Raw genomic sequence first — 13653 nt, 5'->3', positions numbered from 1 at the left:
GTCTAGGACTATGACAAATCTGCTCAAATCTGATAAGAGATTATGTGGAAACATAGTAATGTGTCATTTAGTTACTTTTTTGGAAGAGAGTCAGTTAAAAAAAAAGAGAGAAATGGCTTGCAGACTTGCTTTTTAAACACCTTTATATATTCAGGTGACCAAGTGCAGATATATATTGCAGGAGCCTAGTTTATAGTTCAGTGACTGCAGAAATCTAACAGAGACATTCCACATGCTCTAAGCAGGATGTTTTCATCTGGCTCTGTGAGCCTTGCCTCCTTGTAGCTCAACATCTCTCCTTTATTTCCAGAGAGATCAGGATTCTCTTTCTAGGTGGAATGAGCTCCCCCTTGGACCTAGGCTGAGTTCCTTCTGTCTCTTTACCCAGGCAGCATCTCTCTCTCCTAGTTTCCAGCTTTTACCCTCAACACAGATTGAGGACTCTGGTTTATTTGAGAGGCAGATGTCTGCTGAGTGTCACCATGCAATGGCGTGGTCCCCTGTCCCTAGCCTCCTCCTGATGCCTGGGTTCCCCTTTGATCAGATATACCTTGCAACACAGGCCCATTTGTCTTCTCTTGGAGGAGCCAGACAAGATTCTCATTTATTCACTCACTATCCGCTATTACCATCTCACAGAGGCACACAGCGTGTGTGAGTATCGTTACACCAGGGACGTCATGTGTGGGGACACAGGCCACAGAGGGGTAGGGATTTGACTGGCAGGCTTATATGTGACAGAATTAATCAGTAGATAGTTTTTCTGCAAAAACAAAGATGATCCTGTGCTTACCAGGCATCACTCGCAGCAGCTGTCCTGGGCCTGGCCCCGCATGGTCAGGGGCTGTTCATTTTTAGTTCCTGTGACTCAGCATGTAGCCATACCCGATTGGACTGGAGTTGGGGGGCACCTCATGGGCTGGTCCAGTAGGATTTTGTCCACTGGGATTCTGTACTAAGAAATCTCAATGAGTTAATGAGCAATGGGAGGTTGGAACAGTCACAGTGGGCCATATCCAGGCTGAGAAGCTAGGAGTAAGTAGAAGCTACACAGAGCATAAAGAGAGAAAAAGTAAGTCAGTGGCCAAAACAGAACAGAGCCGACACACACAAAAGGGGAAACAGAAATGCTGAGAGGGCCGGAGGGAGGTGGAGGAAAGGTAGAAATGTGGAAGGAGGGAGAGAGGAAGAGGGAGAAGGGTGGGAAGATGGAGGGCAATAGGGAGAATCCCTAATCTACTGCAGTTCCATTCAGGTTCCCCTGGGGTAGCTGACTTGTACTTTAAGGAACGTTCCTTGACACCAGCCATTGATTCAAATCCCGGCTCATCACTTACTAGCTGTGTAACCTTGGGCAAAGGCACTTAACCTCTCTGTACCTTAGTTTCCTCCTCTGTAAAATGGGGATCAATACAGTATCTGCCTCTTAGGGATATGGTGAGGAACAAACAAGTTAACACACATAAAGCCCTTACAAAAACATTTGGCTCAGCTTGGTGCACCATGGCTCACACCTATAATCCCAGCAGTTTGGGAGGCCGAGGCGGGTCACTTGAGCCCAGGAGTTCAAGACCAGCCTGGGCAACATGGTGAGACTCCATCTCTACAAAAAATTTTTTTAAATTAGCTGAGCATAGTGGTATGCAACTGTGGTTGTAGCTACTGGGGAAGCTGAGTCAGGAGGATTGCTCGAGCCCAGGAGGTGGAGGCTGCAGTGATCAAGATCATGTCACTGTACTCCAGCCTGGCCAGTAGAGTGAAACCCTGTCTCACACACACACACACACACACACCCCAAACAAAAAAACAACTGGCACACTACATAAGCGTGGTCTATTTTTACTACTGAAGTTCTTGGTTTCAATAGAATCTCCCTCTTACTACCTCATATAAATCCTGATAATAGCCCCCACCCCCAACCCCAGTTTAAATTGAGTACATTTGTGGGTATCTGTTCCTTATGATCAAAACCAGCTTAACTAGAATACTTCAAGAATACTTCCTGAATTTTTGAAAGTAAAAAAAGTCATATTTTCTTTTGAATTTTATAAATTTAGGATAAAAAGAGAAACCAAGCATGTGCCTTGTGGGAACAGAAATGAGTAGAGTAAAAGAAGAGACTTTCCAAATGTGTACATTGTCAAAACAAGTTATCACTAATTTGGGCAAACAGGGTGGGGCAGCTTCACCTTGCCTTTCCCCAGGGCTACTTCCTGGGGCTGAATGCTGCATAGGCAATGTTTTCCTTTATGGAAGGTTCTTCTCACTGCTTCTGTATTGAATGCATGTACTCAGGTTTTGCTTTCCTCAGATGTGTTCTGTTTCATTTATTCCCTGAGGCTTGAGGTCTTCTCTCCATTTCTTGGCAAATGTGGGATTTCTGCATCACCCACCACTCCCCAGCAGTACTCACCCCGTGTAATTTTGTTGCAAGTGTTTACAAGCATAGGCAACAAAGTTCCATGTTGAAATACCAAGAACAAAGCCCATGGAGATGGCCCACAGTGGCTAACATTGTCCCAGAAAGCAATTTTGTCTTTTGGAAGACCTGTGGTTGCCCTCCTGACACACTGACTGTAGGAGTTGGCCAGGGCTGTCTAGCAAAAGTTCCACAGACTGGGCAGCTTAAACAACTGGAATGTATCATCTCACAGTTCTAGAGGCTAGAAGTCTGAGATCAAGGTGACAGAAGGATTGGTTCCTTCTGAGGGCTGTGAGGATGAGACAGTCCTGTGCTTCTCTCCTGGCTTCTAGTAGTTTGCAGGCAATCTTTGACTTCCTTGGCTACTGCTCCATCACTCTGATCTCTGCCTTCATTTTCACGCCATGTTCTCCCTGTGTATGTGTCTCTGTCCAAATTTCCTCTTTCCTTAAGGACATTCATCATAGGAGATTAGGACACACCCTGATAGCCTCATCTTCATTTGATCACCTCTGTAACGACCCTATCTCCGAAAAGGGTGCATTCTAAGGTACTGGGAGCTAGAACTTCAACATGTCTTATCTGAGGGGAGAGGAGGACACAGTTTAACCCAATAACACTGACGTATTTGAGAAGTGAGTACCAAAATGACTTTTGGGGTTGCCAGTTTGGTGACGGGGCTTAAAGCTGTTTGCTGATAATGGAATATTTGCGAAGTAAGTCCAGTGGCTATAAAAATTGTGAATCATACCCTCATTGCTTACCATTCTCTTGGCTTTTGTATTTTCACACTTTCTTGGTTTTTATTCTGTACTGGTCTCTGTTAGGATTCTCTGCTGGACCTCTAATGTGCACCTTCCCAGTGTTCGCTATCTCAGTGTATAATGGCACCTCCATCGTTCCATGGCTCAAGTCAAATCCTACGAATCCTTCTTGATCCCTTGCTTTCCTCAGCTCCCTCCTATGTTCAGTCCAGCTTTAAATCTTGCTGGCTCTTACTCTAAGATATATATACAGTCATGCATTGCTTAATGCTGGAGACATGTTCTGAGAAATGCACTGTTAGGCAATTTAGTTGTGTGTACATCACAGAGTGTACTAACACAAACCTAGATGGTGTAGCCTACTACACACCTGGGCTATATGGTATGCAGCCTATGGCTCCTTGGCTACAACCTGTATGGCATGTCACTGTACTGAATGAATGCTGTAGGCAAGTGTAACACAACAGTAAGTATTTGAGTATTTAAACACAGAAAAGGTACAGTAAAAATACGGTATAAAAGATAAAAAATGGCATACCTTTAAAAGATACCATGAATGAAGCTTGCAGGACAGGAAGTTGCTCTGGGTGAGTCAGCGAGTGAGTGGTGAGTGAAGGTGAGGGCCTAGAACATTACTGTAGACTACTGTAGATTTTATAAATACTGTACCCTTAGGCTATACTAAATTTATTTTTAAAATATCTTTCTTCAAAAATAAATTAACCTTAGCTTGCTTACAGTGACTTTTAACATTTATTAACTTTTTAATTTGTGAAAACTCTATTGCTCCTTTGTAATAACACTTAATTTAAAACACAAACACTTATACAGCTGTACAAAAGTATTTTCTTTCTTTATATCCTTATTCTATAACCTTTTTTATTCTTTTGTATTTTTATTTTTAAACCTTTTTTGTGAAAAACTAAGACACAAGCACACATTAGCATAGGTCTACACAGGGTCAGGATCATCAGTATCACTGTCTTCCACCTCCACACTGTATCCCACTGAAAGGTCTTCAGGGGCAATAACGCGCATGGAGTTGTCATCTCCTGTGATAGTAATGCCTTCTTTAGAATACCTCCTGAACGACCTGCCTGAGGCTGTTTTACAGTTAACTATATTTATTAAATAAGTAGAGGGAGTACTCTCTAAAATAACGATAAAAGTATAGTATGGTAAATGCATAAACCAGTAACCTAGTCATTTGTTATCATTATCAAGTGTTATGTACTGTACATAATCCTGTGTGCTACACTTTTATAGGACTGGCAGCATAGTAGGTTTGTGTGCACCACTATCACCACATACATGTGTGTATGCATTGCCCTGCAATGTTCCAGCAGCTACGAGGTCACTAGGTGATGGGAATTTTTCAGCTCCTTTATAATCTCATGGTACCACCGTCATATATGTAGTTCAGCATTGATCGAATGTCATTATGTCTCCCATGACGGTACCTGGCACCTCCTCACCTCTCACCGTCTCTGTGGCTACCGTGGCAGGCCAGGCCACCCTGGACAATTGCTATAACCTCCTAAATGGTCTCCTTTTACCACTCTTATTATCCAGTACTATCCCTCCTGGTGCTGTTCAGAATAATGTAAATCAGCTCTTGTTCCCCCTCCCCACTTTGCTTTAAATTCTCCAAAGGCTCTTCATTGCCCTGAGAATCAAACACAAGCTCTTTAGTCTAGCCAACATGACCTACAATGACCAGGCCTCTGCCTACTTCCCGCTTCTCCTCATATAAAACCCTCCAAGCCCATTTTCTACCTACTTTAGGGCTCACACTAGCTGGGCTCTCTTTCTAGAAAACTATTCTTTCAGATGTTCCATTGGCTTCACTCCTTGTCATTTAGGTCTCAGCTCAAATTTTGCCTGTCCAGAGCTGCCCTCTGATTATGCAACATAAAGCAGACTCTCCCATTCTCCCTGTATTTCCTATCATATCTTCCTGATTACTTTTCATTCTGTCACTCATCATGGGCCATGGTCACTGTCTTCTCCTCCCACTAGACCAGACCCTGCATAACACTGGTTACATTGTCCTGCTTGTGCAGTTTGTATTCTCAAGGCCTAAAACAGTGTCTTGCACAATTGGAGCATCAGTGAATGCTTGGTTGTTGGATGAATGAATGAATGAATGAAGAATTCATGGACAAAACATGAAAAGAACTTGCAGTTCGAATATATACTATAAGTCAGACATGGTTCAAGGCTTTGTTACTAGGGTTTCTTTTGATCCTCAAGAAATTCCTTAAGGTAGGTATTGCCCCCATTTTAAACAAGGAAATTGAGGCTCTGAGAGATTAATAAGGAGACTGATCCAATAGCTCATAAGCTGTTGAACTGAAGTTGTACCTGATCTCCGTATACTTTCTCCTATGACACAAGCTGGGGGTGACAAGCACATAAGATGATACATTCAATGCTTTAGAAGTAAGAGTGTAAGCAAGTTACTGGAAGTACTGAAAACAATGTTATTTAGTTCTGGATCAACTAGGGAAGATACCCTTTTAGACTTAATCTTCCTGTAACAGGAAAAATTAATTAAAGATTGAAGATTTCCACAGTAGATGGCATGTTCAGAGCGGGTGATCTGAAATAGAAGAAAATTTGAATTTTAATGAAAAAAGTTATCAAAAGGAAAAAAATTGGAATATTTTTATTACCCTGTTATGGGATTCAGCACCAAGAGGCACATTTCAAGTCCGGAGTCAGAGTGCGTACAGAGATGCTCTGTATCTCGCATGGTGCCACCTGGGCATGGTACTATGGAGGAACTGAAAAATATTTGTTGAATGAGTGAATGGAGAGAATTAAAGTATAAGTCTGTGTAGACATCCCTTCTCTCTTCCCATGTCGTCTTTACTATTAGCAGAGGTGGGGACTGGCGACTTCATGTGGCTAGACGGCTGGAAACCAGGCAAAAGACTTCCCACCAGATGCATGGGCAAATCCCCGGTGCTTAAAGTGTGAGGAAATGCCCCCACCCTTTCCTGGTTCTTACTCGCTCACCTACATGCACATTCATTCCCCTTATGCCTGTGAAGGAGCGAAGACTCAACACGTTACTTTGAAAAGATTGCCAACTCTTTCCTATTATCCTCTAATGGCCCTGCATCAGTCTTTTGTTGGTTGTAGTTACATTTGGGGAGAGCATGATTTAATCCATGATATATTGCATTCTTGGTGATAATGAACTATAAAGAATGGGGTCCTATTGTAATTTATTTCAATAAATTTCAAATTACTATCTAGAAGTACTAGGAATAATCTCATGAATAAAAGAAATAAAAAAGGAATTTATGGGATCTTTACATTCCCTAAGGAAATAATTCAAGTACCAAAAGAAGAAACTAAATTTAGGTAATAGAAAAACAAGGTGTTTAAAGGAGAGCTGTTGTTTTACAATATCTGAAATAAGTACTTGGGATGCAATAAAAAGTGGTAAGGGTGTCTGCTTACACAGACCCAGTGTCGCGAACCAACACAAGCATTAACTGAGAAAATTATCCAGGTCAGAACAAATGAGGTGATTCAATTTACAAACGACATAAAAGACAATGGAAAAGATCCTTTATGTACCCAGCAGGAACACCAGAGGAAGCTCTACCTCTTGATTAGATGTAAAGATGGCAGGACAGGTTAACACCCAAAGACACATTTCAATGGGAAGCTGTGTTCACTTTGGGATCCTAGAGCAGGTTTCCCAGGCCACAGACTGCAGTGGAGATTTGCTTACAGGTGACTGGGGGCAGGGAGTTCTCTGGGGAACAATACCTGTTGGGGAGTGAAGGCAGCAGGACTAGGCAGAGGGGAAAGTAAACTGCGATGCAGCTGCAGCAGAGGCCTCAGCACCCCACCAGGAGCTGCAGAGCTGGGGTGGTTTTCCAAGAGATCCTGAATTCAGGCAAGATGGGTACAACCTTTGTACCACACTATGGACTAATCACTTGGAATGTATGCTGCCCCCAGGGTGGGGGCACATCCTAGAGCAAGGTGGCTCTTTTCAGCAATGCCTGGGGAGGGACTCAGCTGTGAGCCGTCAACAGCTAACACTTCTGGCAGATGGGGGGCTGCGTGGCTCAGTCCTGAAGAGGGAGTGGGAGTTAGGCCATGCATCTCTGTGTCTATTCTGCTGGAACCAGCACCAGGAGCCTGAAAGAAAGAAGATGGTAGAATGTTGCTTAGTGTAATCTATTTTTAAATGTGACGCTCAGTTGACCTTCAGCTCTTCCCTGAGCCACTACAATAGCCTTCCTACAGTTCTCTCCACTTCCACACCTGGCTCCCTTCAGACTGACGATGAAACAATCTGAAAACATAAATCTAGTCCTGCCATACCCCTGCCTCATACCCTTCAATGATTTCCCATCTCACATGGGATAAAAACCCAGCTCTTTGACATGCTTTTAAAGCAGGGTGACCAGATAACTTATCGTGCAAACCAGGACACTTTTGAGAGTGAGAGGAGGCCCTATCCATAATTGTACAAGGACAAAGGTCTAAACCAGGACTATTCTTGGCAAATTGGGATGTATGTTCACCCTACCTACAAGGCATCTGATAATATGGCCACCTTTCACCCGTGTTTCAGCCTCTTCCCAATGTCCACTCCCCTTTGCCTTCCATTAGATCCTGGAACAAATTAAGCTCTTTCTCACCCCAGGGTCTTTGCTTTTGTCACTTCCTTCCTCCTCTACTTCTCCCTCCTTTATTCTTCAGGTCACAGCTTAAAATGTTTCTATTTGGAGAGTTCTCCCCATCTAGTCTCCATTGTGGTGCCAATTTATTCTATCCATAGCCCTAACTACTATCTGAAATTACAATCACTAGATTTTAAGCCCCAAAAGGATAAGAATCTGCTGTCTAATCAGTGTGTCCCCAGGGATTAGCCTAATGTCCTTCCATAGGTTTGGTATCAATATGTACAAAGTGAATGAATGAGGAGCTAGGAAACTGTTCTGAAACAAAAATGTGTGTGTGTGTGTGTGTGTGTGTCAATGAAATGGCCAAGACCACCACCAAAAGACAAACACATCGCCTATATCAGAAATTATACAGGTGGCTGCTCACCCCAAAAAGGTGGACATAGAGAAATGCAAAACATTAAGCAGTCAATTTGCAAACACCTAGAGGATCACAGGCTGCTGGATAGCAACCAGCAGTTTAGTGATGAGGAGATACTGTCAGAACAATCTAATTTCCTTTTAAGACAGAGAGACCTTCATCAAAAGCGTTTATTAAGTGTCTGTCCGCACACAGTCAGGAGGAGTCCATTGGAGGTGGAGAGGCTTGTGTTCAGCTGTGAAGCATCAGATTTAATATGTGTCTTGACTTCAACCAAAATCTGATTTTGCTTCTGTGATAATTTCCTTTCACAGGCCAAGCAAATATGAGATCCTTACAGTAGAAGGTAGTAGCAGAATTGTTACCAAGTTAAGCTCAGTATAATTACCAAAGCCTTTAATTGAAAAAAAAAACCCCATTATTATGATTAAAGGATGATATTTGCTCAGGTTAAATGAGGTTAAATTTTCAGGGCTCTGCCTTGTAACACCTGACCATGTCCCAGAAAACAGAATTGTACTCAGATGAGCAAGTGAGTGGTTTTAGATTCCTGTGGAATGGTTACCAAATGCCCTCTTTTGAGAGAGGGTTCAAATGAAATCCTGAAAGTGAAACTTTTGATACTGATTCACACACAAACATCCTGGTTAGCATTGCAGATCAACTGAAATGCCTTTTTAGGGGTCAAAAAGTCACATGCACCTTCCCTGATGCCACTGCCAGGTATTATAAACTTGACTTTTACAGAGACAATATTTCGGGTCAAGCTGACACAAACCCCTCCTATCACCCAGCCATACAGACCCTGCAGATGTGTGAATTGAATACAAAGCAATTAGGAGATTTCACAACAATAAACACTTATAAAAATCTTAAAGGTGAGGTCGAGGGAGATGAGACCATTGGATGTAGTGAAGGTTAAGCTTTTCCCAACTGTAGGGATGGCACAGGTACCAAAGAGCAGCTCACCAGCCCACAAGTGAGATATCTACAGCTGAGAAGTCAGCTGCAGTCCGGGGATCTGGCCCTAGCCATAGCATACTGCCCTATAAAGACTCCGAAGAGCAAGATAGGACCCCAACCCAGAGAAACTGGAGTTTGGGGAATGTTGAAAAAAATGCCTCACGTCTGTCCACAGGGGATAAGTTAGTGGCAGCATGGACACGGGGGCCAGCACTGATGGTAGGAAGGCAAATGGGATTCAACATTGCTCCATGTACCCAATGTTTATTAAGAATGTATTTGTGGCTAGGTAATATCCTAGGTGATGGGATACAGCATGAACAAGACAGACACCATCTTTGCCCTCAGGGAGCTTATGGTTTCCAGAGAATTTAGATATTGATGAACCTGATGGGTCATTATATTTCTGGGCCTGCAGAGAGAGTCATGGAGTTTGGGGAATAACTGAACCAATGGGAACAAGGATTAAGTAGGGGCAGGGGTTGGTATTAACTAATCCCAGCTATCTAGAGTAGAGGCCTGTAGGACAGAGAGTCCAGATAATAACGTTACAATCCACTTTAGGTTCTGTGATTCATTATTGCCCTAAGGAAGGCACAATGCATTTGAAAGTTTGCCAGATTCAATGCAGCAAAGTCCTTGTCCCCTATATGTGCCAGGAGCATTTAGCACAATGGACCACGGCCGTCTTCTTGCCCATTCTCCTCTCTTGGTCTTGGAGACCTCCACATCTGTCTCTCACGTTACTGGCAGTTTCTTCTTCATCTCCTTTGCTGGCTCATTCTCAACTGCCCGACCCATAAATGTTGGAATGTCCAGGTCTTTGTCCTGGGCTCTTGTCACTCCTAATTGCTGTCCTCCAGTGACCTCATCCAGTCTAAGATTTATGCCAGTGACATCCAACCTGTTACTCCAGTGCTGACCCCTTCCCAAAACACCAGGCCTGCCCCTTGTCCTAACAGGCACCACAGACTTGAATGTCCAGCCCCTAAACCTGCTCCTCTATGAGTTTCTTACATTTCAGTTCATTCGGTTACTGGACCAAGATCTAGGGGTTATCCTGATTCCTCTCTCTCCTTTGACTCCCACATCCAATTCATCCCAAGTCCTGTCACTTCTTCCTCCGAAACACATTTGATCTCTTAATCTCCATTGCTGTAAACCTGGCTCAGTCTGCATTATCCTAACTGATTCAGTTCCTCCATGTCTTCCCCTTAATAACCACTCTGTGCCCATCAGCCAGAGGAATCCATTTAAACATTAATCAGATATGTTACTCTCCTATTTTAAAAGTGATAATAGCTTGCTCAGTGCATTTAGCATAAAGTCCAAATTCTTTACGTTGGCTTAAATGCCCTACCTGTTCTCTCCATTCCCTCCCCACATCCCCTTTCTCACTGTGCTTTAGGCACAGTCTTCTTTCTGTTTTTTCAGACACCATAGTCCAACCTTGAGGCCTGGGCGTTTGCAATTCCCTCTGCTTGGAGTGCTCTTCTCCAATTTTTACATGGCCCACTCTACACTGACATTCAGATCTGTCTAAATGTTTCTTCAGTGTGGCTTCCCTGGACACCAGACCAGTAATGCACGGTTATTCTTTATCATATAATCTTTTAAATGGTCTGTATGTTGCTTACTAATGCTGATATTGTTGTTATTTACATGCTCATTTATTTATTTGTGGTTTGTCTTCATCCTTTAGAATGTAAACTCTAGGAGGGCAGAGATATTGTATCCACAGAGCCTGGAACAATCCTGGTTATATATATGGCAGGAATCCAGTCAATCTGTGAAATAAAGTATCTGAATGCCCAACGGCTAGTATTACACCAACCTGTCATGAGTAAGTGTATCAGTCAGGTATTGCTGTGTAGCAAGTCACCCCAAAACTCAGTAACTGAAAACAACAGGCATTTATTATTGCTCACCAGCCTATTGACTTGTGCCGGGTTTGGGTGATTTTGGCTTGACTTGCTCGTGCATCTGTGGTCAGCTGGCAGGATGGCTGAGGGCTCTTGGTCTAGGAAGACTTTACTCATATGTCAGGCAGCTGTTTGACAAACAGTGATGGTGACAGGATGACTGGGCCGTATGTCTCTGTCATCCAGTAGTGTGAGCTTGTTTGCAGGGTAATCATGGGGTCTGAGAGAGAGAGGGAAGAAGTGCCCAAAACCTGTTGAGGCTGAGGCTCAGAACTGGCACATCATCGCTTATACCACATTCTGTTGGTCAAAGTGAGTTCCGAGGCAGGCTTAGATGTAAGGGATGGGGAAATAGACTCCACTTATTGATGGGTGCAAATGCAAAGTCACATTGCAAAGGTGTGGCCTCAGGCAGGGGCAAACGGCTGAGGGTATTTTTGCAATTAATCAACCATATTAAGGATGGCAGTAAAAGTGGTGACTTTTCATTGCCACATTCTCCTTCCCAGACCAAGGCATAAAGGGCATGTACAGGCTCAGAAGTACCTTTTCCTCCACAGGAAAAGGGCTGGCCACAAGATACAGTGTGTTCTTGGTTGCACAGCTGTGGTGACTGGGGAATCGGGGGACCTGGTCCCTGCATGCACCACTGCTGGAGAACTGTGTGGACTCATCTGTGGCCAATGAAAGCCACAGAATCCCCGGTCCTTCCTGATACTCACTCACAAGGAGCCAGCACATAACTGAACATATGTATGTGTGTGTGCATGGTGGGGCCTAACACAGGTGCTAATACCCCTGTTGAACACCCCCCAGAGAAGGCAGCAAACACCAGGCCTTCTTTTAGCACCAGATGGCTCCCATTTTGCAAGTATCTGGTAGAAAACAAGGATAAATCAAAGTCCCAAAGTTCTCTCCCTTCCTCTCTCCCTCCTCCCAACCTCTCTCTGTCTCTCTCTCTTAGAATTGGGGTCTCACTCTATTGTCCAGGCTGGAGTGCAGTGGCACTATCACAGCTCACTGCAAACTCAATCTCCCCCGGGCTCAAGTGATCCTTCCACCTCAGCCTCCCGAGTAGCCGGGACTACGGGTGTGTGCCACTGTACTCAGTTAATTTTTTATCCGTCTCCTCTTTGAATAGAGCTCAAGTGATTCAGAATGAAAAGACCTTGACACAGACCTGTTAAGGAAGCTCCATATAAGGTGAAGAAAACAACATGCTCAGCCATGTCCTTGCCTTCTGCACACGGTAGTGCATTCACTGCCTGAGAATTCAAGGCTAAAACAAAAAGAGGAGCTTTTGTTCCAACAGATAAGTACTTACCTTTTTCAAAAAATGCATAAGCTGTCCTGGGTGTTTAGCAGTTATTCGCACAGCTTTCCAAAGACTCACAGCATTTAAAAGCTAACTCTACAGAGATTCAACGGCTTCTTCCAGATCCCACCACAGTGGAAAAGAACTCCGGTGTCCTGGCTCCCTGTCCAGCTCTTCTCTCTCCCCTTCCAGCTGCCAGTTCAGCTTTAAGAAGTTCATTCTCCACATTCAGATGCAGGCAAATGCGTTTGACTTGAGCATATTGATTTCAGGCAGGTGAGAGTGGATGTAGCGATTCAGCTTGACAAATATTTAGATCAGTTAAGTGTCCTTTATAAAGAAGCACTTGAACTCAGTGTTTCCTTTCCCCGACCATTTCACTCCACAAGCTACCTCCCCAGCATAAAATATTCAAATTATTTCTAAATTTCATCTACTGAAAAAATACTTCTAGGCCCTATAGCTACATGATATCTCCACTGGGAGCCCTGTCCTTTCCATGCCCTGGGAAAACCCGATCTAAAGCAGATTTAAATGACTCAGCAGTAGGACTCAGGTCTCTGTCTCTGCCTGCTTACTTGGGGAGTGCTCTAGCCTTAGGGGCTCTCTTGCACTCCAACATAGGAAAGAAATTATCGATGGCTCCATTCCCCAGCATTTGAGACTTTTCTTCCCACAGACACATTCCTGAGGACACCAGTCATGGGTAAAGAACTCCACTGGGGTCAGCGTTGGATCCCACTAGGCAGTTTAGGACTTGTAAGTAGAGTAGTGTGGACTTGGTGTTCCCAGAGCCTCTCACTCATGATTCATGGCTCTCCACCCCAAGCATCGGAACTTGCCCAACTTCACCACAGAAGGAAACAGACTGTGTAAGCTTGGAGGGCCAGGGAGGAAACCGGAGGCATGTGTGGGAGGATTAGAAACATGAAAAGATATTTACAGTAAGGTTCGCTTGTCATCCTCTTGAACTGGGGGTGCAAAGAGTACAATAAGACCCCATGTGAGTATATTAGATGATAAGGCTCAGGTTGGATGGGTGTGTAGAGTAAAGGCTTTGCATCACCTTTGCCAGGGTGAGGGAAGGCTATGGATAGCACAGGGGACCTTGATGATTGGGTGAGGGAGCCCATGTGGACATAGTGGTCACCAGCTACTTCCTAGTTCTCTACATGGGAGAAAGAGCCCTTC

General features: G+C 43.9%; 1 protein-coding gene and 1 long non-coding RNA gene across 2 annotated transcripts in view; one reads left to right on the top strand and one right to left on the bottom strand.

Moving 5' to 3' along the window:
- KLF7 (KLF transcription factor 7) overlaps positions 1-13653 on the top strand; it is a 455464-nt gene that overhangs the window by 278035 nt on the left and 163776 nt on the right. The gene's annotated exons all lie outside the window — the stretch shown is intronic.
- LOC130541293 (uncharacterized) lies at positions 6752-13060 on the bottom strand. The gene is made up of 2 exons (XR_010109411.1): positions 12472-13060; positions 6752-7350 (listed from the first exon to the last, which is right to left on the bottom strand). It is a non-coding gene; the product is annotated as an uncharacterized LOC130541293 (long non-coding RNA).

Source organism: Pan paniscus, chromosome 13, assembly GCF_029289425.2.
Source record: "Pan paniscus chromosome 13, NHGRI_mPanPan1-v2.0_pri, whole genome shotgun sequence".
NCBI classification, from domain to species: domain Eukaryota; kingdom Metazoa; phylum Chordata; class Mammalia; order Primates; family Hominidae; genus Pan; species Pan paniscus.
The sequence above is the reverse complement of the archived record's forward strand: the minus strand, read 5'-3'. Positions and strand labels throughout refer to the sequence as shown.